General features: G+C 38.6%; 1 long non-coding RNA gene across 2 annotated transcripts in view; it reads right to left on the minus strand.

Annotated features, from left to right (window-relative positions):
- LOC112581125 overlaps nucleotides 1-25,920 on the minus strand; it is a 470,843-nt gene that overhangs the window by 158,956 nt on the left and 285,967 nt on the right. The gene's annotated exons all lie outside the window — the stretch shown is intronic.

The following is a 25,920-nucleotide window of genomic DNA, read 5'->3' on the forward strand; positions in this document are numbered from 1 at the left end:
AGGACAGCTCTTATGGAAAACTTGCTAACCAGCCTTCAGGTAATAACCACTAATAACTCACATTTATTAGGATCTTATTACCTGCCAGATGCTGTTCCAGGCTCACACTCACCGCATTTACCTCTCAATTTTTACGGCAATCCCTGCCCCAATTCCAGGTAGATAAATATTATCCCCATTTTACCTCTATGGAAACCAAGGCTTTGAAACATAAAATAATTTACTCAAGATCCCACCTAGAAGGAGTGAAGTTAAATCATCAGAAAGTATTTTAAGTATGAATGTTTTTGGACATCTATTCTCATTCATGATCAATAGCTAGCATTTATTTGAATGCTTATTATGAGTCCAGCACCTAAGGATTTTATATGTATTATTTACTGGAATTCTCCTACTATGAAGTAAATGCTACTTAGATTCTCACTTATACAGATTAGAAGCTAAGGTTGAGGGAAGTCTCATAAAAGATGCATCATCACACAGTCAGTAAGGTGTGGGGCCAACTCCATGCACATCTTGAAGGATGCTGCTGATATCCACAGGTTTAAATGCTCTTCTGGATGCACCAGAGATACTCCTGGAGCATCTGGGCCTTACAAAGTTCTTCGATAAATACTGCTTATTTAGCCAGTGTTTAAAAGGACAAAGAAAATAGAAGGATGCTTATCCAAAGAATCAGAACTGTATTCCTAAGACAAACTTCAGTCAATCTTTTTAACAAACTTATTGAACGGTTTTGTAGTCTTTCAATGGGTGTCTGATTCTGTATCTTCTTTGTGTGTAAATTTTGCCTACTAGATCTTGCCTATTAGGGAAAAAATGCACAAAACTTGTCTTAACAAATTCTGTGGGAGAAATGATACAACCCACCACTCACACCTGCTCTCCAACAGGTGGTTGCTGAAGGTGGGTACCTCTGATCTTGTTGATGCCTTGTCACAACTGGAAGAGGGTTTCTAGGCTGTTAGGTATACCCACCATTACAATAAAGAGGTCGACAGATTCCCCAAGCATGTAACAAATAGCTAAAGAAAGGCAAGCATGGAGAGGAAATTGGAAGTGAACACCAGGGTTCTACAAAAAGCTCCCAAAGTAGGCCCTTGTAAAAGTGAATAATGAGCTGCATAGACTAGTTCCTTCATGCTGAGCTCAACACACATCTCTAAACATAAGACTGTCGAGGAAGCAGATACTTGGAAACGCTTTCATCTTAATTAAAGTTATGTGGGCTATGAAATACTTTTCCTTTATATTAAGCTCTTATTCCTGTGGAGAAATTTCTATTTGTTTTTATCTAATTTGAGCTTCAAGGTTAATCTCGGTTTAAGACTTTCCCTCACTGGGAGAGTCAGTCCATCCGGTTTGCCCCTGAGCCCATGTATATGCATGCATCCACCACGAACATGCTGGGCTCCAAAGCCTCTTGCTGGCACTGCATTCGTTATACTTTTCCCTTCAGTAGAAAGAATGGGCTGTGTATCTGGGAAGGATATATGGAACGGAGAGGATTTTGCAAAAGGTCACAAAGATTTCTATTTTAGGGAACCACATGCCACAATCCTTAAATATGGAGTTTCTGATAAAACTTGCTCTGAGATGCAGAGCCTGAGGTTTATATGGTAGGGAATGCAGGAGGAAGGGGGACCCACTGGAGACAAAGGAGGGAAATGCATTTTATTCCAGAAAGGGGTTTTTGTAGACTTGGAGACAACTGATAGATCAGACTGCTTGGCACACCATGCTCCCTAATTTTCTTCAATAAATATATGTTTGGTTGAATTAAACTGATGAGGGAACTGACTTATGCTTTAACTTTCAAAGAGACAGAGCTCATAAATAAGTTGCAGAAGACTGACTGTAGGATCTAATTGAAATTTCCGAGAGTTTTTTGATGGCCTGCATTCCCTATATGATAGCAAGTTATCATAAACACTACTATGCCATTAGTCCCTGAGAAAGAATATGTGCTCAAAAGTTGGTAAAATGAATAAAGGAGAATTCTGAGGGGTATGATACATGTTCAGCAACACTCTGAGACCATTGTTAACAGCAGACATTGTTAATTATATTAATCATTCATCTATCATGGTACTCTTTCTACCACCTACTACATGCAACCTCAAAACCCCTGACAATGACCTTCAGTTACCAGAACCAAGCAATCAATGGTGGCACAAGACATGAAGCCTGTTTATCCCCGAGGGCCTCATGTCCTCTTTTTCTAAAAGTGAAAGTGAAAGTCACTTAATCGTGTCTGACTCTTTGTGACCCTGTGAACTATACAGTCCACAGAATTCTCCAGGCCAGAATACTGGAGTGGGTAGCCTTTCCCTTCTCCAGGGGATCTTCCCAACCCAGGGATTGAACCCAGGTCTCCCGCATTGCAGGCAGACTCTTTACCAGCAGAGCCACCAGGGAAGTCCAAGAATACTGGAGTGGGTAGCCTATCCCTTCTCCAGGGGCTTTTCCTGACCCAGGAATTGAACCAGGGTCTCCTGCATTGCAGGCAGATTCTTTACCAGTTGAGCTACCAGGGAAGCCCCATTTTTATAAGTTACTTCAAAAACACCTGGCCTTTCTGTAATATGCACAATTCATTTTCTTACTGATTTGACCACATTTGTTTTTCCTCCTCCCAGTTTTCTCCAAAGCTTCCACCAACTAGATTGGAGTCCCAGTCTCAGTTCATCCTGCCTCCAGGTATTTCTAGTGCACAAATCCATGAAGCTTCTGGTAGACCACAGACCCGGAAGACAGAATTCTGATTGAGGTGTTCGTATTTTCATCATCATGATTCAGAATGGTATTTAAGGGTATCTGTAGTTCAGGGCACAAAGTTTTCTCTCTGGCAAATGAGTTTACATCTAAGAGAACTAGGCTTGCTGCGCACACGCTGATGGACTTGGGGTCGACAACCTGGATGCACGTTCCAGCTGAGACAATGTGTGCGACACTGGGCCAACGCCCACACAAATCAAGGCCTTAGTTTACCCCTTTTAGGAGGAGAGTGGGATTTATGCTTGCTGAGGTCCCTTCTTGGCTCTCCTTGAAGATGTGAGAAGTTGGCCCCTCAAGCACATTGCAGTGGTGTGGATGATGGGCCCATCTGCAACAAGGACCCATCTGTTCCCTGACCATGTTTCTGAAATAGAACCTAGACGGGGATATCTAGCCATGAAGGGAGACTGGAGTGATTCCAGAGAGTCTGGTCTCATGGTTCACTCTTCACAAAGGTTCAATTATAAGTAACAACTTTTTTTTAGTCCCTTTGCATTTTTTCCCATCTTGAGTAGTCATGCAAATCCTGCAGTATCTATTTCACCACATTTAGAGTCTCTCTCTTTTAACTTTGCAATTATTTTTAATTAAATCATTTGTGTAATGGAAATTTATTTACTAGTTCAAAAACAACAAAACAATAATTACTAATTAAGCTACTTCACTCAGTTTCTTGTCTGCTTTTGAACAGAAATATGATTCCTTTCAACATACATATAGAACAGTACAAAAATCATAAGTGTGCAGCACTATGAATTTTCATAAACCTGAAACACCTAATAATCAGCACACAGATTAAGGAAGAGAACATTCTCATGACCCCAGGAGCCGCCTTCCCAGCTCCAGCCACTATAATCCATTCCAAGGAGATCTCTAGTCTGACCTCTAAAAGCACAGATTAGTTTTACAACAGTTGATAAATTTTAAAATGCTTACGTCAGAGGTGGTTTGCCCTAAAAACATTCTTCGCTTTGCCAGACATACAACATGTCTTGAGTCTAATCGCAAAAACTTCAATCAGAACACCTTCCCATCCATCAAGAGCCTTGTTATCATCAGGTCCAGTCAAAAAGCTTCCTATCATCTTCAAGAGCCAACTGAATTGGTGGTGTGATACCTTTTGAAGAAATTACAAGCAATTCACAAATAAATCATAAAAACATGATAATCTATCTGATTTCCCTGAAGACCTGCTTGGCTTATTAGTCAATATGGAAAAAGCAGAATGCATGGTCTGTAGAGTAGGTTAATTTTATTTTAAGTATTGTATTTACTAGATTTAAGATGACTTACAAAAACATACTATGCAGAAAGATAAGTTACGTTAGAATGAGTGATATTAAGTGGAAAGAAAAAGGCAATATGAACCACAAATGTTTTTCATTAATTCCTTTGCATTTTGTGGATAACAAATTTGACCTTAAAATTTCTGGAAGTTAACATCAATAGGAGAACATGAAAACTTACAGAAATGTTTATTGTCCAGAAGATTAAAAAAAAAAAAAAAAAAGGCAAACCAGCTCTTTAGGAGAGGCACTCTTCTTGATACTAAAATAAGAAACAAAAGTCTCCAAGGGCTGTCATAAATAAGGTACTTAGTAATGTGAATAACAAGGTCTACAGAGCAGGTGTAACAAAGCATTTCTGAAGGTTGTGGAGCATCACTGTCTTCAGTGATTCAGTAGATGGTACTCTACTGAAGAATAGTGTGGCTTAAGGTCACAGATTTCTAACCATCAGTGTTAAACATGAGATGTTCCAGAAAAAAAATGAATAAATAAAACAAGTGAATCACATACACACCGTTTAAACTCCATTCAAGATTATTATTGACCTGGATGGTGGTTTGCCTGGGCTTCCAGCTAGGGTTGGAGATATACATTTCACTAGTCTGTTGAACTGATAAAGAAGAGTTGATATCTTCTTATTAAAACCTGTGGCGGATTCATTTTGATATTTGGCAAATCTAATACAGTTATGTAAAGTTTAAAAATAAAATAAAATTAAAAAAAAAAAAAAATAAAGAACGAGGCCCTTAAGTTCTTCTACTTTTCCTGAAGACAACTCAACTGCCACTCAAGTAGTCAGAAACCTGGGTTTGCTTGGGACTATGATGAAGATTTTCCTCACAAAACAATTTCAAATGTACTCTTAAGGTACTAAAAAATGGGCGATGGAAGGGTCAATGTTCCCTACTCTAGACCTTGAGGACCATTTGAATTCACCCTCCACTTAAAAATAAGAAATCTCAGCAAAGACCCCAGAGGATGTCTGCTGTCAGCCATGAGATTTCCTGATGAGTTCTCTTAGATAAACCAGTGGCGCAGCCATTATTACTCTGAGGACATAAATAAAATCTACACAATTTTTAATCTGTACAATTATGCATTATCTCAATGGCTAAGTTCCAAATTAGACACAATAAAAATCTCTTTCTACTAATTGCAGCATTTGTTTCTGATGAGAAGGAAATGCCATGTAGGCACTGCAACCCTAACTATTAAAAAAAAAAATACTCCTTAGCAGAATGAAATAAAACATAGATCTACTATTCTTTCTCCACTTGATCTTTTGTGTTTGATCATAAATGCACATTGTGAAGAGATGCCTCATACCTCCAAGCTAAACACTGTTTGCTACTCATTAGTGATTTATAAATGATATTTTCTCCCTGGTGACATATCTTTTGATATGATTCTCTAATAATAACATCCACCAATATTAAAATAAGAACATCCCCATGTATTGTGATCATCTTCAACCACATTTCCTCACGAAAATTAAATTTTAGCACACCAACTGATATTGTATGCATATATTTGTCTACCATCATTATAAATCTCCTAAGGGTCTCTATAAAATGATAGTTTTGCCTCTTTGCAGTAATTCTACCTAATGCTCCAAAGCCAGAAACTAATTACATGCTGACTTTTCACTAACTTTGATCTTTCAAATACCATATGATGGAGGTTCTATAGGTAATCATATAATTACAATTCACTAAATGAGTTGAAATTAGCCATAAACCTTTTTATTTAAATTGTATTAACTGTTTCTTCAGTAACACTGTCGGCACTTCTATTCTTTCCGACATAAGTTGGCCGATATAAGGTTTCAAGCTAAAATCTGATTATGGTCACTAATGTTTATAACAAATGCCTCATTATAACACCAGAAGCGCCAATGAAGATGAATATGCGGAGAATTTCTTAAAATATGCTTAAGGAAAGGCCAAGGATAAACTATAGTAGTATAAGGAAATGACTAAAATTTCTCAGGGGAATGTTCTGGTAGGCGAGGGGGAAAAAATGGCCTCACTTTGCGTTTTCCCATTGAGCTGGTGCTATATTTCCTGCAAGAAAAATTAAAGACAATTGTTTTAGTATACCATAGGACTATGTATAGAAACAGAAAAACAAATTCTGGATTTTACTTCCAGACTGATGGCAGAATCAACTAAGGACTGTCCTTTAAAGAAAAAAAATCACTTAAATTTCATTTGTTCAAGACAGTCATTATTGTTGCAGACATTTACTTTCCTGCTGCAATTTTCTTTAACAGTATGTATGACATTATTTTTCTGGGTTGCTTTAATTTGGCACTCAAATTTCTTTTCTTGCAGTCAACTGTAGACCGATGTCTCATAACTGGGGGTGATTTCTTTCCTCAAAGGATGCTTGTCGGGAGACACTTCTGGTGGTCATAACCGAGGGGGGCGCGTGGAACTCTTATCTAGTGTGTAGAGCCAAAGGGTGCTGCTAAACATCCCATAATGCACAGAACAGACCTCACAACAAAGAATTTTCAGTCCCCAGTGCCAATAGCTCTGAGGTTGAGAAACTGCCTCTGACCACATAAAATAAAGCAAGTATAGCTTAGTGACTACTTGGAAAAGGCTTCAAATGAAGAAACTGGAGCCTTTTGAGTGAGCAAACTGGCCGTGAATTTCCTCTTTGAAGTTGACCCCTAAAGGTATAGAAAGGAAACATTCCATTGTTTGGAAAACGGACCGCTACCTTTACCGTGTTTATGGACCTTATTTATCTAATAACATTCAGAACCACACAGAACCCTGATGGCCACTTCTCATTAGAGCTGAGCAAACAAAGTATGTTTTGACTGGTCATCAATCACGACATGTGATCACAGGACATATTGTGTGCAAGAGGCAGTTGTTTTATCTGGAGCCTCAGCCTTGAAAAAATCCAAAACAGTGAAGTTGTTTATTTGACACCACTCCTGACCTGCAGTGCTGCATTCTAAGAGAAAGTAAAACACACACTGCTTTTTGATTATTTGTAATTATATAGGAAGTCTATTTCTCCAGTGAATGTTGCTATGGTCTTAGAACTAGAAAGAAACAGGAAAAGCTTTTTTTTTTTTTTTTAAAGAAAACAAAAAACCTGCAAGGAAAATGGGGTAAGTGTGGTTAAGTGTTACTGTAAGGCCATGCATAGAACCAGCGAGGACTCTATTTTATAAGTTTTCAGGAGGATGAGTTTTCAGAAGTACTGGCGTATAAGAGTAATACAGTGCATTTAGCTCTAGGAATTGCACTCTTTCAGAGCCCTTTGTTCATAAGAACAAAATTACATACACAGGAATAATAACCTGAACACCCAGTTTCTGAGACACAATCATAAACCCAACAGACACATTTTAGGCTTCATGAAGGCAGATGGTCAGCACTCTTGCAGACACATACTTGACCTATTTTCCAAGCCTTCTTTCTTTCTTTGACAGCCAATGTCAACTCCTTCCATTCTGTTTGAAAATTATCTTTCACTCACTTTGGTTGCCTAGGAAAGACATGTTTGTATCCTTGGGCATTAACTGCTCATCCAATAACAGTGCTGACTGGCCTGGTCTGGGGGACACAAGACTGTGTCCTAACCCTGGTTCTCCTACATACCTGCTGAGCAGTTAACCTCAGCCACTTGGCTTTTCTAGTCAATGACTCACAGTAGATCATTCAAAGCTCTTCTGGGCTGACATTTTCTTTGATTCTTTTGGATAAATGACATGCAAATTCAGTCGTTTCTTTCTTCAGTTCAGTCGTGTCTGACTCTTTGTGACCCCAAGGACTGCAGCATGCCAGGCCTCCCTGTCCATCACCAACTCCTGGAGTCTACCCAAACACATGCCCATTGAGTCAGTGATACCATCCAACCATCTCATCCTCTGTTGTCCCCTTCTCCTCCTGCCTTCAATCTTTCCCAGCATCAGGGTCTTTTCAAATGAGTCAGTTCTTTCTGAGGTAGGTCATTATAATAACTTACATCATACTATTAAGTCAGTGAGCAAAACTGAAGCCTGGTTTTCATGAGTTTCAATGACCATGTGATGAAGCTATCACTGGAGCTCAAAGACTAGGGTTTTGAGATACTGGAATACAAAGCCTCGCTCCATTCCACGCATGTGAACACAGAAGAAATCCTAGTGGGTCCTGATGAGTGGATACCAGGGCTGTGGTTTTTGTTTGCTTGTTTTAATTGTTTAAGTGGACATACTCAAAGGACATAGAGAGTCTCTGCTCTAGTCTCTGTTTCCTCATCTTCAACTTAGGACAACTGGATGAGTAGATTTCAAAGTTACACTCCAATGGTTTGAATGGGATCACATCTACAAATTGAGGTCTACCTTACTTCCTCTTGGGTCAAGCATACCTTATCATTGGGTAGAGAAGGAGAGACGTAATACTTGCCAAACAAGCATTCTACACTATGCTTTAAAATAGGCAATATCTTAGATGTAAGAATAATCAACATATTTATTTTGATTCAGAAAATTTACTTTGATCCTTACTTGCCTGAGGAACTTGATAATTGCTTTCTCTGCTTAGACTATGTTACCATCCCCCCTGTCAAAAATTACTTACAGTATTTGGGACTCTGTTCAGGGTCTCCTCCTCCGTGAAGCTTCCTCCTGTACCATGGGGTCACTCTTTCCTCTCTATGACCACAGCCCTTAGCATATACCTATACCCACACTATCATGCTTTTCTATATTTTTAAAAGCACTATCAAGCTATTTTTACATCATATACATTCACCATTGAAATATACAATTTGATGACTGTTAGTAAGTTTACAGAGCCGTGCATTTGTCATCACAGTCCAATTTGAGAACATTCCCTTCACACCAATAAGAACCTTTGTGCCCATTTCTTGTCATTCCCCATTCCCACCCACTTTCAGACTGCTACTAACCTTTCCGTTTCTATAGATGTCATGATGTGCCTTGCTACTTCCTCTGTGCTTTTCCTTAAGAAGATTCTAAGCTCCTTGAAGGCATGGATAGGAATTTTATTTTTTAACCTTTTCTTCCCAACTGTTAGTACAACTTCCAGAACACGAATAATAAATAATAGCATGCAATATTTATCAGAATTTCCATGTCCATATTCAATTAAGAGCATTACAAATTTCAATCTAATCCCTAAAACAGTCATTGGCTAGGCACTATTTTTATCCCCTTCAGACATAAGGATGTATATAGATTTAGAGTGGTTAATGTATACACATAAGGTCATGCCAAGATTTGAAGCCCAGGTTGTTTGACCCCATGTGAAAGAATGAGTAACAAGCAAAGGAATTCTTAACCTGGAATAGTTTCTTAATGGTAGAGAAGATTCTAATGACACCTCATAGGAGACCTCATGGATTTGTCCGTAATGTTTTAGGTGCACATAGTATCCATTCCTGCTGCAATATCCTTGCCCACAGATTTCATTAGAATTTCGACGGCAGCCAGGACCCAAAAATGAGAGCACCCCCTTGTGTAAGTGCTGCGAGATGCTACAGTACTGGTGAGACGGGTCCCTCGATGTGCTTCTATCCTATTGCAAAGGTAGATGCGATCTTTACGCCTTGTGCTCTGTTGATCATTATTTGAGCAAGGTTTTCTAAGAACCCACTTGTTTCAAGCCTTATTCTATGTTCAAAATAAGGAAGTTACCCCTACCTCGTGCATATCAAAGGAAACACCCAGTCTTCGCCCTTCCTTTGTTTTCAGCTGCCTATCATATCAATAAAGTTGTTGGGGAAAAAATTCAAATGGGAGAGAGGCTATAAATGGAGAACCCCTTAGATCCTTCTTTCTCCCTGGCGTAAACCTTTCCTTTTCCTCCAGAGCAGGGGTAAGTTAATTGTATTTGAATGAATAATTCTAATAAAGCAGTGACCTTTAATGCCAACTGGTGTTTTTAATTTTGATTCACTGTCAGTCACTCCAACATGAGCCACCCCAGGATGTGAGCAGTGGAAAGGCCAGTATGTACAGAGAGGAGAAAAACAAACACGCAGAGCTGGGTGCTGCCCGCAGGTAAACACAGAGATGGCAGATAATACCAAGAGGTGCAGACAAGAGACTCCTTACAAAGGATTCAGAAAGATGGTGGAAACAAAATCATAACCACAAGTATTTTGAAATCCAACTGGAAATATGCCCTAATATAAAGAAGATAACAACCTCTCATTCATTGCATAAAATTAAGAAAAGACATAAAGGTGCAAAAAAAAAAAAAAAGGAAATGGAAAAATACAAAATACAATAGAACAAAATAAAAGCCGTCTGAAATCTCATCACTTAGAGACAACCTTGGTGACTCCTGTTAATATTCTCAAATACATCCTTTCAGTCTTTTTTCTATATTTGGATACATATATAATACATGCTTATATCTATATATTTCAAAATCAAATTGTGTGGTGCATATTGTTTTATTGCTTGCTTGAGAAATAATAATTCTTTTCCTGTGGCTTAAACTTCAGAGTTTTAAAATTCCTCAGGCATATAAATTACAAAAATAGTAGATGCCACTTCCATACAAAAAATAAAAAAGAGTTCAAGTACGTAAGATCCTTTAAAGTAGATTTCAGAACTCAAATGCCTACAGCAATTGGACTGACATTTAACTGATGACAAAGACCAGGGTTGGTGTCCTGTCACACAGAGGAAGCCTCTACTGGGGCCCAACAAGAATTTAGGCTCATTTTTGTCCACTAGTAGGAAATTCATACTTTTTTGGTGGAGGGAGGGGGTGGGTGGGGGCTATGCCACATGGCTTGCAAGATCTTAGTTTCCTGGCCAGAGACTGAACCTGTGCCCCAGGCACTGAAAGCTTGGAGTCCACTACTAGACCACCAGGGAGTTTGTGAGAAATTCATATTTTGAGAAATGTTCTCATATTAAGTGATAGCAACTCATTTGAACAAACATAAAAATTACACTGACCAAATAAATCCTCTCTGCAGGCTGGATTTGGTCTAGGAACTGACAGTCATCAACTCCAACCTAAAATAAAATGAATAGCTCCATCCCCAGCCTATTCCTTCACTCCACTCCCCCATGGCAACCAGTCTAACCATATAGTTACCCTGCCATAGAAACTAGTTGGTCTTACACAGTGTATACTAAAATTTAAACAGAATATAATTTAATATTCCATTTTAATTCCTTCCTCCCTGTACAACATTGCAAACTAATTAAAACCAAGACGGATATGGTATCTTCCTTCAGAGGGCCTGTTTCATTGATGTTAGAGGAGTAGGATGTTGCCTGGAGTAGGAAATGACAACCTACTCCAGTATTCTTGCCTGGAAAATCTCATGGACAGAGGAGCCTGAAGGACTACAGTCCATAGGGTTGCAAAGAGAGAATAGCATTGAAACATGCATATCACCATATGTAAAACAGATGACCAGCGCAAGTTTGATGTATGAAGCAGGGCACTCGAAGACGGTGCTCTGGGACAACCCAGAGGGATGCGGTGGGGAGGAAGGAGGGGAGGGGGGCTCAGGATGGGGGGACACATGTACCCATGGCTGATTCATGTTGATGAATGGCAAAACCCACCACAATGTTGTAAAGTAATGTCTCCAATTAAATTAAAAAAAAAGTCAGACACGACTGAGCACAGAGGCTTTGGAATGGGAGGAGGTGCCATATATTTAGAAATAAGTACAACCACCAATTGTTTCACATGCAAAAGTGTGTTTGTTTGTTCACCATTAACATTCAACTCCCACTGCGGAAACGCTGTTCTAAGCACTGAGGACAGAGCAGCGAATGGACAAAAATGTGTACGTGTGTGTATGTGTGTCCATGTGTGCAATCTGCCACAACAGGTGAGGGTGGGGGTGGGCACTGGGAATGAACTGCAAATCGGCCTTCTTCATCCTTGACCACCAAGAGCCCTCATAGCACAGAGGAGAGTGTCTGAGGGTCTCAGGCTGAAAACACAAGAGGGTTTCAGGAGACCAAGGTTTCTGACCTTCCCATTCCATTCAGAAGCTGGACTGGACATCTTTGGATGACAGTATGCTAAAAGCCTCGACGATTTCACTCAGTCAAGTGATTCAATGGCATGAGACATCTCGCCTGAGCACAGACTATTCCTGTGTTCTGAGACTCACCCGCAGCTCCTTCCTGTAGGTCTGCATGCCAGCCCTGCTTTTCTAACACTCCAGTCTCAGTCTCCTCCCTTAGAGGGCACAGCAATGATCCAATAGACCAGTAAGTAGTATGAAGGCACGATGTTAAGTATCTCCCACTACACACAGACTGGCCTTTCCTTTGAGAAATTGGCCTTTTGGATTTTATATGGGGACTAGTTCATGATAAGCACAGTGAGTATTGCCCCACTGGAGGAACCTTTCTAAGGCCTGTCAACCAACAAAATGGTGGATATTGAAATATTTCTGCCTCTCTCATCAGACCTTCCTTCGTGTATTTATCTCTACCACTTACTGCCATGCGTAGGCATTCAAATATTGAATAAATGCCCTAAATTTCCAGGAAATAAAACAGTTACAGTTTAGGACCTATAGGTATTGTGACCTTATGGTACCTTTATCTTAAGCACAAGGACATTGTAGCCCAATGAGGGAAAGTCCCTTTCTCAAACCACACAGGTATGTCAAGTTAAATGGATGCCAAAGATATTTCACTGGGGAAAAAGAAAATTAATGGACAGTATTTGGACATAGAAGATGGATATAGTAGGCAGTAGAAATGGCTGTTTTGAACTACCTACATGTACTTATACAAACTCAGTGGGTTAACATGAAATATATCTGATATTTCAAAAAAAAAAACGGATGTGGCAAATGTTCATAATTTCTTAGGTGATAATATACAGTATGGCATACACCTATGTTTGAGATTAAAACAAAACGAAACAGAAAACTCACATGGTATAGCATTAAATTCAAGAATAAGTTTAATATTATTTCTGTTGGCAACAATGATTAGAATATGGCTTTAATGTCTAATTTGATTCCAAACATATTTCTTAGTGAGAATCTAAAATGATTCACTATCTATGGATTTGATTAAAATAATATTTTGTTAGACTCTAATAGGACGTTAATACCCTTATGAGCCAGGCTGGCTCCATTCGTTGTTCATCTTAATTAGCTAACATTAACCATCATTAGGATTTTATATGGTACAATGCACATTACTTCATAACTTCCACCCAGATCACATGAAGCTAGATCATAATACATGTTATCAATCATCAACTTCCTGGGCTTTCCTAACACCTAGCTTTTATTTTAAAAGTTGAGGTCAATGTTAAGTGTTACACTTCAGCTGAAAAAGTTAAAAAAAAAATCAATGTTAATTAACAATGTTAATTAAATGTTAATCATGTAAATGAAAGCATTTTCCATTCACTTGCCTAGTAAATTATCATCAGGTAGTGGCCCATATATTATTTGAGATGACACAGGAAAATGGCATCTACTCAGAGGGAATGGGGAAGAAAATTCAATAAAACAAAAATTTATACATGGAAAGTTTTTTTTTCTTTGACATGGAAAATCTATCTTTATTTCCAGAGAACTCACTGAGTGATATAGAGGAAGAGTATAGAAAAATAAAGATGAATATCTTCAATAGTATGATATTTGGAAAGTATTGGTCCAACTAAGCCTATCCTTGCCTTGCATAAAATGCAGACCACAAATGCTTGGCTTCTGTAGTTTGAGTTAATGGAAAAAAGGAATTTTTAAACAGTATTTTAATACTAAGAGTATTACAAAGCATATAGGGACCCTCAATCAACAGACCATCTGGAAAGGTTCAACATTTCTATAGTCATTGCTACCAACCGGCAATTAGACCAGAAACTTAGGTCTTCTTTGATTTTACAAACTATGTTGTGGTTCTGAATTCTAAAGCATCCAGGGAAATCTCGATGACACTTACTTGAGTCAATGTGTCTGCTATATGTCAAATCCTGTGAAAAGACATAGACAGGAATTGTGTGGGTGTGCAACCCTTTCCTATTTCAGTGCATGTGTGTGTGTGTGTGTGTGTGTGTGCTAAAATGCTTCTGACCCTTCTGTCAGTCACTTGTCTGACTCTGTGTGACCCCATGGACTGTAGCATGCCAAGCTCCTCTGTCCATGGGATTCTCTAGGCAAGAATACTGGAGTGGGTTGCCATGCTCTTCTCCTGGGGATCTTCCTGACCCAGCCTACCCATTGGCAGGCTAGTTCTTTCCCACTAGCTCACCACCTATTTCAATGCTACTATATAAAACATAATACATCAGACTCTAAAAACACAAATGTGTGAGTACACAAAGAATTTAAGAGTCACTGAGTCTAAGTTAATTTCATAGACAAGACTGGAGGCCCAAAGATGCTGAAGTTCAGTTCAGTTCAGTCGCTCAGTTGTGTCCGACTCTGCGACCCCATGCACGCCAGGCCTCCCTGTCCATCACCAACTCCTGGAGTCTACCCAAACACATGCCCATTGAGTCAGTGATGCCATCCAACCATCCCATCTTCTGTCATCCCTTTCTCCTCCTGCCTTCAATCTTTCCCAGCATCAGGGTCTTTTCCAATGAGTCAGTTCTTCGCATCAGATGACCAAAGTACTGGAATTTCAGCTTCAGTATCAGTCCTTCCAATGAGTATTCAGGACTGATTTCCTTTAGGATGGACTGGATGGATTTCCTTGCAGTCCAAGGGACTCTCAAGAGTCTTCTCCAACACCACAGTTCAAAAGCATCAATTCTTCGGCGCTCAGCTTTCTTTATAGTCCAACTCTCACATACATACATGACTATTGGAAAAACTATAGCCTTGACTAGACAGACCTTTGTTGGCAAAGTAATATCCCTACTTTTTAATATGCTGTCTAGGTTGGTCATAGCTTTTCTTCCAAAGAGTAAGCGTCTTTTAACTTCATGGCTGCATTCACCATATGCAGTGATTTTGGAGCCCCCCAAAATAAAGTCTCTCACTGTTTCCATTGTTTCCCCATCCATTTGCCATGAAGTGATGGGACTGGATGCCATGATCTTAGTTTTCTGAATGTTTAAGCCAACTTTTAAGCCAACTTTTTCACTCTCTTCTTTCACTTTCATCAAGTGGCTCTTTAGTTCTTCTTCACTTTCTGCCATAAGGGTGGTGTCATCTGCATTTCTGAGGTTATTGATATTTCTCCAGCAATCTTGATTTGTTTGTAATCTGAGCTCTGTAAGGCTGGACCCAAACAGCTCTGGGTATTTTTACCATTTAATTCTTTCGTGTCATCTATAAGGATGTTTGTATTTGCTTCCTCATTTGATGGCAAGCTCACTTGTGCAGGTTGCTTTTCAACCTGACCCATGGGATTGAAGAGGATAGTGGCTGTTACGACAAAAAGAGAACCAGAAGCATTAATCCAGCAGTGGATGAACACGGGCAGAACTGCTCTCCAGCCCCACAGCTGCACTGGGAGCTGCCTCTTCTGAGCCTGTATTTCCTTCTTTTTCTTTCAATTCCATAGAGACACATTGTAACCGTTTGTCTATTCCTTTTCTGCTTAAGTTAGAGTGTGTTTCTGTTGGTGGCAATGCAAGAATCTTAACAAATAATGCCCCTCATGCATGTATCGTTTCTGCAGAGAGAAGACTGGCTCAGGTTTAGAAGTTCCCAGGGGAGGAGCTTGTTTCCTACCCGTGCCTATTGGAGAGAAAGGGATTGAGAAGTATATATTCCATGTAAGGAAGACATCTCTGCTCTGCTTCAACAATGCACTTACATTACTCTCAGATTTTTATATTTTGACCATCATCAACCAAAAATTGCTTGTATTATACTTTATTTGAGATCTAGGTGTGCTTCAGATTTATACTGTGTCATCTCTCTGATCACTGTGTGATTTTACACTTTGGGTCTAATTTCTAGTGTTAGGAAAGTGGAAATGATGCCTCTCTCCCAGAAAAGTCCAAGCTGAATGACTCCCAAGGAGGGGGAAATGCTTGAAAGAGAGATATCTTTTGGTTGTTGTTATTTTCACGGATCATGATGTCCTTTAAGGAAAACTGAAATACCTAAGTCCTGTTAGAGATTTTCTCCAATTAGAGTTTCCAATCGGATGAACCAGAAGGGAGTAGGAGAGACTCTCTCTACTCTAGAACTTTTGACTTTTCTTCACTCTTCCTGAGACAGACTGGGATTTGAGACCCTTTGCTGTAGTGTTTATACTTGACAAACATCTCCTCGAGCAACAAAATACACAGAAACTACAAGGGACTGTAAAGAACAGTATGCAATGGACAAGATATGCAAAAAGACCCGAAATGCCAACTGTCACTTCTGAAGAGCCAAAAACAGGGTGTTGGGAGCAAAAGCAGGATACTATGCATGTCTTCTGCATGTACCACCATCAGGAGGGTCAGCAAACCACCTAAGCCACCTCTTTGGCCCAATCCTTGGACACATCCCTACTTGGATTCCACACAGGGAACCGGCTCATCCCCCACCTCCTTGGGGAGGGGGTAAGGTTACCGACTGCTTGTTTTCTCTCCCCTCCCCTGCTGTAGCGGGGCCCCAATAAAAATCTGCCTGAATTTCTTGTCTGACCTCTGATCAGTTGCTATTGATTGGGGAAGGCCAAGAATCCTGGTCGTAACATTCTTACCTAGAAAACACACGCACGTGGACACAAACACATACTTTCCAAGAGGAAACAACTTGGAGATCTCTCTCTTGCTTTTTCAAACTCCAATACTTTGATCATAATTTCCCCCTAAAAACACCTGGGTTTATCTATATCCATTACAAGAAAATAAGTTTAAGAGAAATTTTGGTCTTAGAGTGATTTTTAACGCCTTCTCTTTAATAGTGAGAAAGCAACACTATTTAATTTGCCAGACTACCTTGATAATCAAATATAAGTCACTATGATTGGTAAACTGCAATGCCCCTCAGGTTTTGTGTCTTGTCCCTTCCTGCCTTAGCAGATATATCCGTTCTGGACCATAGTAACTTAAAGTCTGTGTATTTGTTGTTGAAAAGCCAATCCCCCAAAATTAATATCTTTGGGTGATTTTTATTTCTAGAATCTTGCATCTAGATTGGCAGTAGGATTCTAAGGGGAGTTAACAGAAGTGCCAAGTTTGTGGAGTTCAGATGGAAGGCCTGTCCAAGGGGCATACACAGGAGCAGTTGGCGAGAGCTTGAGCAGAGGACCACCAGTTGGCAAGGATGAAGGCCCTGGGGACATGGGGTTAACTCTGAGATTATTAATGGAAGGCATATATCCCAGACAGAACAGAGACTGGAATCCTCTGGTGTGCTGGGGACCAGAGAGGTGAGCAAGAGGCAATTTTTGGATTCTGAAGTTAGTTACACCTTGTAGGAGACACTGGTATCCTCAGAAGCCTAGGGAACAGAGGAGTCAAACATTAATTTTTTTCCTTTTTTAGTAAATCTAAAGTCATGCTCACAGTGAAACCAGAGGGAAGGAGATGTAGAAATTCTTAACTTTAATCATCCTCCATACTTGTGGAATGTAGGCTCACATGGAATCAGAGAGACCCACAATCACAAGCAGCAGTTTTGATGATGTGATTTACTGCTTGTGACTGAGCTTTTAAGATGGAATTAGATTCGGGAAATTTATTTTTAAGAGGCACACATAATTTGTCTTTGGAATTTTTATTCAAAAATGAGATAAGAGCAAGCTACACTTGGGAAATGTTACGTCTGAAGCTGTTTTTCCTTCCCACACTGTAGCCCCAAGATAAAATGCACCGATCTTCAAGCAGCTTGCTTTCTTTTGGAAGCATTTTTACTTATATAAACAAAAATGCTAAACTAGAAAAAAAGAAAATGACTATCAGTAAAGTGAGTCTCCAAGAAATTTTAACCTGAGAGTATTTTTGAAGACGAAGAAAAAACTGGCAAAATTAGAAAACAGTAAACCTACTTATGTAGATGGGAAATGAACATATTAGAATTTTCTTCTTTGTAAATAATAAAATTCTTTGGTCAAAGCATTTTATTTTTTGATTGGAAATATACTCTATTTACAAATAAACTATCCCCATGTGATCTGAATCTCTCTGTTCACTGTCATGCTGCTCCATTCAGTCATTCAAAGGCCCTTATTTTCAAAGGAAACTGTGGCTGTATCCATTGTACAACACTAATAATAACAATGGAAAAGTACAGAAAAACATCTCAAGTATTTTTCACAGTTAACAAACAACATGGGATTTCTCTCCTGCTATTCATGCATTAAAAAAAAAAAAAATTCGAATGAGATGCTTATTTTTAAATTCAAAGGCCTACAATTTAATTTAGGGTTTCTCAACTCCAGCTTTGGTATTGTTAAAAAAAAGAAAAATGACACACAAAAGAAAAGTTTGGTCATCTTAAGTAATTTCTCCCTCTTCTTATTACCCTTTTCCCCCTCTCTGGTATTGGGTACAAGTGGCAGTATAAATTTGTAATGTAATTTTGATCTAATGTGTATAAAACACTGGCCAAAGAAAGATGATTTTCAGTTTGATGCCATGGGTTTTTGTTTAGGAAATAAACCTAATCTTGTGTTGAGTTGATGGTGTAGAAAACTCAAAGTTTCGAAGTCCCAGGGGGCGAATTGTGGGCTGGCTAGAGTCTGAGGAAATACTGTTCTGTTTTCCTGTCTTCAAGGCCTCGGTAGTTCTTCGCTTGTAGACTTAACTGCCACACTTTGATCCGTTGGGCTTTTCTGACTTGCTTTATTAAGTTATCAAACCCTTAAAACCAAAGCATTAAATGAAAGTCTTGGAAGACTGAAATCTGAAAAGCAACAAAATACTGGCCTCCGTCCCTTTTCCCTACCTGTATCCAGTGCTTATTTCGCCTGTACGGGCATCACCATTTAAAAGCCAAATAGGAGGCACTGGAAGTAATATGAGTGTGTTGCCAGGCCCCATGCTTAATTTTCATAGGGCTGTTGATTTGGACCAAAAAAAAAAAAAAAAAGGAATTCTTCACTGAAAAAAATTTAGTGGATGGATTGAGGGGAAAAAAAAAAAAGATTCTCTAAAATTCCAGGATATTCTCTAGTCATCCAAGAGATCAATCTTTGGAAATGCTGGCCTTGGAAAGTGAGACAACTTTAGGAAGCAAACTTAATAATTCTTAGAATTATTTGCTATCTCCTTGGTATAGAAAAGAGGGGTTAGTACCTGGATTCTAGAACAGAATGGAACCAAAGAGAATGATATAAAATGTGTCAATGTCCCAATCGCTTCATATAAAATTCTCCTTCTAATTTTTTTTTTTTTTTTCTGCTGCTGCAAATCGCATGCATTTCTACATTGGAGGCATAAAGAACTTTACTCTTTAAATGGCAGCAACTTAAACACAGGACTTAGAACTGCCACAAATAACTCCTACTCCAGCGCGTGCACTACATTACCCCAAATAGAAAAATGGAGTGTTTGTTTTGATAACTCTTGAAATAGTTTTTCTTTATTTTCGCTCTGAGTCTGAGAACTTTGGCATTTGACTAATTTACCATGCATTTAAGGCTGGTAGCAATATCGGGAAAGAAATATGATAATCACTTGCTGCCACAAAGTATTCTGTATACTGTTCTCTTTTTCAGCTCTAGTTTCACATGTGTTGGTTCAATGGAATATTCAATAGACATTTATAGGAAATAAATTGAGAGATGAATGTAAACCATATGGCATCTGGAGGTTTATTTGCAAAGTCCCTGCATCAAAGCTTTCTCCAGATCACACCATATTAGCTATGTTTTTCCAGTCCAGCAGAATCAGGAAGGTAACCACAGACTTCCTTGATGGAAAACACATGAAAAACAGAGCAAATTTTAATATGTAGCTGAAGTTGCTGGTCAAGGAGCATCCCTTAAAATAATTTTATTACCAGTGTTTTCAGCACATTGTTTAGAATTGCACTAAAAACATGAAGCAAGTTGATCTTGCCTATGATTTCCTTCAAAATTACAGGGCATATTTCTATTTATTTATACCAATAAAAGTATATCTTTTTAATAGCATTTTCTTGAAACCTCAGGACTACTTTTTGGCTTGGATATGTAAAAATACATTCCAATCAAAGAGAACCTCAGTATTTAAATATGGCATGCATACAACTGTTCATTAGAATTTTTACAAATAGAAATAGTATGTACAAATACACTCATATATACAACGGCCACTTTACTAAGATTTGTAGAATCACATTATTATAAGTAATAGTTAAAAAACATTGATTGGACAGAATGAGAAATGGTCCTCAAACTTAACATATATATATATATATACACACACACACACACACATACACACACACACACATATATATAAATTCCTCAACCTTGAATGCTCTCTGCAGTAGGTTACAGCTAGCATTACCTCTGATTTCAAATTAATTCTCATGCAGCCTGTTATATAAATCATTATGAAATGTCAAAAGCTTGTACACATCTATTTTTTAAGTTTTCACTTACTTTCCAAATAGTTTCCATTTTTCAGTGTCACAGACTTTTCAGCCACTCAGTCCATTTTAACGATTTTTTTTTTATCACTCTAAAAATTTCCCCTCATTTACAGCACATTTGTGTAAGCCTACGCACATACACGCACACATTTTGTACCCTGGGGTATGGGTGATATACATCATGGTAATCTGAAAAATTCTGGATTCTTTTCTTTGGCTCACACTGAATGGCCAAATAATGGACACAGACAGAAGGATAAAATGTTTTGCTATTTAAATAGGCAACAGCTACAGATTGCCATTTATAAATAAATAGTAAAGATCAAAACAATAGTACACTGATCCCCCTGCCCCTTGCTGCCCGTCACTTCCCACTTAGAACAGTTACTAAGGAAAATGGTGCCTCACACTTTGTGGTCATTACTCAATTATCCATCTCAGTGAAGGACTCCTCCCTTTACAGGTTATGCTTTGAAATTTATGGCAGTAAGTTAATGCCACTCACAACTTAAAAAAGTATGTGAGCAGCATCACTTAAAAAATATGTGGCTAACTGCTGGAAGCTATTAAAAACCAAATAAACAAAAGAGATTACACTTCAAAGAAATGTCAACAGTTTTTCCTCTCTCAGAACAGACGAGTTTTCTTTACTTATATCCACAGCCACATCTGGAAAATGCTTATGGCTTTATACATCTTTTATGGTAAAATGAATTTATTGAGTTTTAAAATTTTCATGATGGATTAATGCAATCTTCATAAAAGGTAAACCCACACCCTAGTAAAAACCTGTCTTAACACTGAAAAATGATTTCAATAATAAATAATAGTCCAATGTTAATTTTAAGGAGCAAGATGATTTTGAGAAAGCATTTGGTTAACTAGATTTCATATATTTTTTCTATTAGTACATGGAAATAAAAATGCAATATCTTGCTCCTTATGACCTATCTTTATGTGGGCACAATTAATTCTTAAGTTGAGGGAAAAATAAAAGAAGCAGTGTGCAAAGCCAACTCAAAAGTTTAACTGAATATACCTACTCTAATGAACTAACAATAGACTTATAGAACATAGTAAATTTACCAATAGCCAAGATCTCAAAGGGAAAATTTCAAAAGAGTTACTGGCTTTCCAGTTCTTCACAAAATTATACAGCCTCACTTTTGTGTATTTAAAAGGTGAGATCTAATTTCTCATCTAAAAATACATCCCTGTTTAGAAGGACCAAATGATTGACTTCATATGCTACACAACATTCTCTTGTCAACTTGGCCCCAAGTTGACAGCCTTCATTTGATGTTGTTTTACAATTAACTGGGTAGTAGCAACTTGCTCTCTGTGCGAGCTTGCCAGAAAAAAATACTGCCTCTGGTATACAACCTAATATCCACATGTGGGCACATGAGCAGAACAAGCTACATGTAAATTACTAAAGGTAGTAATTTACAATTTTGATGGAGGCAGGAGGAAAGACTTGAAATTTGGGAGAAGGTGGCATCTTTGTAAGTCAGTCCAATACTTAAGGGGGAGAAAAACCCCAAACCAGAAGAATGTTTAGAATGGAAAAACATAATCTGGACATAAAGTAAGTGGTCTGTAGTCAATAAAAAAGAGAAAGAAAAAGAAAAATAAACTCCAACAAGTCAGCTGCAGAATGGGCAAGTAGATCTATTTTGTTTATTTATAAGTGAGTAACAAGTAGATTCTTTCACACTAACTAAACCAGACAGTAATTATAAACACAGGTTGGTTAAATTCCATGCACCCTATCAAAGGAAACAAGCTTCTTTCTTTTCCAAACATTGTCCTTTGTTTATTGAGCTTCTTCGGGGCTTGGTTTCACTTAAAACTATGTCAGCACACATCTGTTACCCTCCCCCCACAAACAATGTCAACCTTTTTAAGCTGAACCTGAATACTCATTATACAAAAATTTGCAAGTAACCTAACAGCAATTTCTAGAGTAGCCAGTTAGCATACTGAGTAAAGAATTTGGATTATTTTTGTTCCATTACAGAAAAAAACCCTACATTAGACTGTAATCATACAGGAAGCAAACAGTCGCCGCCTCAGTAGTTTTGGATAATTAGTTACCTAAATTTTCTGAGGTGAATTCAATGTACTTGGACTGAGGCACATTATTGCTTATATTCTGAAAGACCACAATACAATCTTGGTTAACAATGAAATTATAAATATTGGAGTAAAACGTCATTTTAGAAATCATTAGGTTTTATCAGTACAGTACAACTGAGTCCCTCATTTAAGGAACTGTTTTATTAAAAAAAAATGGGAGCCTGTGATATTGCTTATATTAGCTCATGTAAGATATCAGATTTCAAAAAACTTTAACACAGCAGACACTATTAAAACATCATTATTAGAGTTGTCATGCTTGGGTGGTTTCAACTAAAGTGAATTTCATGTATTCACTGGGAGACAGCAATAATAAATCCTGGAGTCTGCATTTCTAAGCAGTGACCTAGAGTCTTACAGAATTGACTTAATGAACAGGGCAATTGGATGAGTACAGTGGGTGGTGGGTATTGTGGGGAGGGGCAGAATCTGATAAAAGTTCACATGGAAATACACCCATGTCACCCAAATTCCCTCAGGCAACCATTCTAAACAGGATGAGCCTACTCTGACTCTTGTGCCACTTAGGGGATCCACATAAGTGATAATGAGGTCAGCTTATCTTGTGCAGTCTATACCACTTCCCTCAGCCACAGCGAACATGTCTATCAACCACCAAACTCTCTCTGGAGTCTGAATGGAAAGTCATAGTCTTTCTCAATGCACCACTTGCAATCAATCCATCTGCCAGCATGGTATTAGACTAGGAGTAAGCTCTTACCAGGTCTGTACCCCTAGCACTTTGCACACTACCTGGAACCTGGTGGGAGGTAAAGAAATGTCTTAAAGATAAGACTACTCTTGACTTGCCTCAAATGGAAGGCCACAGTAGTTGGGAGTGCTGGCTGGTGCCCAACTGTCTGGGTTCAAATCCCAGATCTGCCACCCACTTATTCTGTGACTGTGGGCAGGTTACTTAACCTCGCTGTTTCTCTGTTTATAGATCTGCTTATAGATCCCTGATCTATGAAATGTGAGGAATGGATGAGTTCATATAAGTAGAGTGCTTCAAAGAACATCTGATACATAATCGTCACTCATTGCTTGCTGCTATCATTACTTTGGTTTATTGTTTACTGAAAGGCTTTGTCTATGTGAAAAGTTCCATGTAGCTTTGCTCATGTGCCCATCTAGCACTTGATAAAACACACAAATGCTAGAGACATTTTTCTGAAGCGTAAATCTCAGGATATTCATTTCTTTAAAGCACTGAAGTGACTCCCCATTGTTGATGCAACATAGCCCGAAGTAACCTACATCACTTTCTCAAAGGTGAGGCCAACCTGTAATTTTGAACCTACGGTGGGCTCCTGAAGCTTACTCCCTCCCATCTCCCTGCACACTTACTCTTGGGTCATGCCTATATACTTGCTGTATGGATGAGCCAGGGGCTCGCATTCATTTCTGCCACTGAGCTGCTGTATTTCCTGTTCAGTTCTGCATGGGCAACTCCCTTCCACACCTGACAAACACAAACTTGTCTTTTGAGACACCGTTCAAACACTGCCTCCCACGTGAAGCATTTCCCAAATCCCTCAATGAACTGGTTGCTGCTCTGCACATTTTATGTATCTTCATTATAGCATTCTTATACTATCTTATATTGGTCTCTTGCATGGCCCAAATTCCTGCTGTCTTACTTACATATATATGTGTGTGTGTGTGTGTGTGTGTGTGTACACACACACACACACATATATATCCCTTGTATTTAACACATAGGGATTAGCATTTTTTTGATGTATAAATAATCTCTATCTCTAAATAATATATAAATTTTCTAAGGCTATTTTCCTTTGTTTTTATTTAAATTGTTAAAGCAGAGACATTACTTTGCCAACAAAGGTCCAGATACTCAAGGCTATGGTTTTTCCAGTAGTCATGTATGTATGTAAGAATCAAACTATAAAGAAAGCTGACCGCCAAAGAATTGATGCTTTTGAACTGTGGTGTTGGAGAAGACTCTTGAGAGTCCCTTGGACTGCAAGGAGACCCAACCAGTCCATCCTAAAAGAGATCAGTCCTGGGTGTTCATTGGAAGGACTGATGTTGAAGCTGAAGCGCCAATATTTTGGCCACCTGATGCGAAGAACTGAGTCATGTGAAAAGACCCTGATGCTGGGAAAGATTGAAGGCAGGAGGAGAAGGGGACAACAGAGGATGAGATGGCTGGATGGCATCACCGACTCAATGGACATGGGTTTGAGTAAACTCTGGGACGTGGTGATGGACAGGGAGGCCTGGTGTGCTGCGGTCCATGGGTCACAGAGTCAGACACAACTGAGCGACTGAACTGAACTGAAACTGTTAAATTTCAGGTACTCTTGACTGGTTTTCAACTTATAAAACTAATACATGCCTATGGTAGGAAGTGAAACAAAAGCTAATTATTGTTTTCCCATCCCCATGAGGTCCTGCTCCCTGATATAACCAATAGTGTGGTGTACATCTTCACCTTCCTCTTTGCTAATGTGAATATATACAATCATACATACTAGAGGTACAAGTTTCTCTATAAAATTCTACAGAATAGATAGTTTAGTCATTGCTGGTAATATGGTCTTTATAACAACTTCTCAAATTCGCCCTTGTCATGAGAAAGCAGCTATAGACAGCTCCTGAAGAGACATGGCTGCATCCCTCCAAACTTTACAAAAGTAGACAACCATTTGGATGTGGCCTAAAAGGCCTACCCTACTGCCCTATGATTGAATATTTATGTGCACACATACACACACATGTTTAATCTGTTAATTTGCCTTTAAATATATACCATCAAACCATACAAAGACTGTGATTTGTTTTACTCTATACTCTATTAACATCCAATAAGTTAATAGAGTCAAATAGAATTTCTTTTTCCTCTAATTTCTTCATACATATAAAAAACCTATACACAGTACACATATGCCATAGTCTTAAATAAGAGGGATATGTAATACACACTGTGGTGTGTGAATGTGTCTATATTTTCTTTTTGGTGTACTTTTTTTTTTTTTTTTTTTTTGCTTACCCCTTGCACATCATAAGTTACCTTGACACTCATGTGCATTCTTCTTTAATTTCCTTAATGCTCATATATCTGAGTGTGAAACATACAAACTTCTATGTATGTTGTTAGCATTACTAAAATGGGATCATAAGGCACACCTGTCTCTGCATCTTATTCTTTCATCTCAAAGCTTTCTTGGAAACTCCAAGTCAACTGGAAGAGGACTAATCAATTTTTAATAAAGACACATTTCGTGATGTGGACGTG

This window comes from Bubalus bubalis, chromosome 21 (genome assembly GCF_019923935.1).
Source record: "Bubalus bubalis isolate 160015118507 breed Murrah chromosome 21, NDDB_SH_1, whole genome shotgun sequence".
NCBI lineage: Eukaryota > Metazoa > Chordata > Mammalia > Artiodactyla > Bovidae > Bubalus > Bubalus bubalis.